Here is a 1,474-nt window from a genome sequence, read left to right on the forward strand (position 1 = left end):
CATATACGACGCTTACGCGAGCGATATTTTTGTAGTAACTTACGATAATTCACTCCGCGTCTCTGCCAAAGACCCTCGTTTACGCGGAGTGAAGTATCGTAAGTTACTACAGAATTCCGTTTACGCGGAATGAATCATTGTAAGTTACTACATAATTAACGCTCTCGTAAACAGTAAATAGTTAATGAAAATCAGTTCTGTTAGCATTTTAGTGATTCGTGCATGATTATTAATATTAATTAATAATTACAAACGCACTAGATTCTCGTCAACTTAAATTAAGGATCGTCGACTTCCCAAAGTCGAAGGACCTAGCATCGCGTCGCTGGTCTTTGTTATATATCTTATGTACGACGTAATAAAATTTAATAGCTATGATAGAAAAATGTTGGATTATAAATTTGAAAATTTATATTTGCAATCTCCGCAGTTGATAGTACCAAATAGAGTCAAGTAGAAGCAAAGCTGATGAAGGACGGTAAATAGCTCTCCCCCTCCCTCTCCCTTTCTCTCTCCCTCTTTCTCTCCCTCTCTCTCTTTCTCTCTCTCTTTCTCTCAAGGACGTTGAGATCGTTGGCAAAATAACGTATATAGGTTCAAGAAACTCCAACGCAAATCCTTGGTGTATACCAAATAAAGATCATAATAACTAAGGCGAACAAGTGAAGGATGTTAATATCGTTATGCAAGCTTTGTATTTTTATAAAGTTTTTTGTGTGTAAAATCTTATAGATTTTATTTCTTCTTATTTAAAAATTATTCTTAGACGTCACATCTCTACTTCCAGAATTCTTGCGTCGTGTCTTCAACTTGAAAGGTTGATGACGCACTCATAACGAAGCACGTCATCGAGTGAACAAGCGCCTCAGTCTTAAGTTTAAGATGTCAACAAAGATCTTAATTTATATTGGTTAAAAGAGCGTCTTGACGATAATCGAACCAAATTGTGGTCGTATTGTCTTGACGATTATAATGGCCAGTAGAGGAAACATCTTTATTGGTTGGTACATCAGCTTCTTCTCGCCATTTTTAATTTACACAATAAAATAATTCCTGTAATAATAAAACTGGAATAGTATGCTGCCTTTAAGCCGCGTATACAAAATTTAATATATTTCTCAGCAATCTTTCTATTGATAATGTGTTATAAATATCACTATTTATATGTTTATTTACTTTTTTGTAAGTTTCAAAGTCTTCAATAAGTATTCTTTCTATTTCTCCTGCCTACCATCTGATAAATACGTGAATAGATGTTATAGCCTTTGCTAAACAAAGCCATTTGGAATAAAAAAAAGACTTGTAATATTATGTAAACTTCCGTTTTCGTTTTTTTCAAAAATATTTATATTTATAAATATTTTTGTAAATATTATATAAGATCATATATATCTCAAATATAAAGTGTTAATGACTTTTAGTAACAAAAAGATTTTGTCTTTTGTAAACTATTTGCGTTTCCATTCGATTTTTC

The 1,474-nt window shown here is 32.4% G+C and overlaps 1 long non-coding RNA gene across 1 annotated transcript; it reads left to right on the forward strand.

Annotated features, from left to right (window-relative positions):
• Positions 1-52: 52 nt before the first annotated feature.
• On the forward strand, positions 53-489 carry LOC112459486. The gene is made up of 3 exons (XR_003041325.1): positions 53-139; positions 262-348; positions 431-489. It is a non-coding gene; the product is annotated as an uncharacterized LOC112459486 (long non-coding RNA).
• The last annotated feature ends 985 nt before the right edge of the window (positions 490-1,474 follow it).

Source organism: Temnothorax curvispinosus, unplaced genomic scaffold, assembly GCF_003070985.1.
Source record: "Temnothorax curvispinosus isolate PA1 unplaced genomic scaffold, ASM307098v1 QBEX01009873.1, whole genome shotgun sequence".
Classification (NCBI taxonomy): domain Eukaryota; kingdom Metazoa; phylum Arthropoda; class Insecta; order Hymenoptera; family Formicidae; genus Temnothorax; species Temnothorax curvispinosus.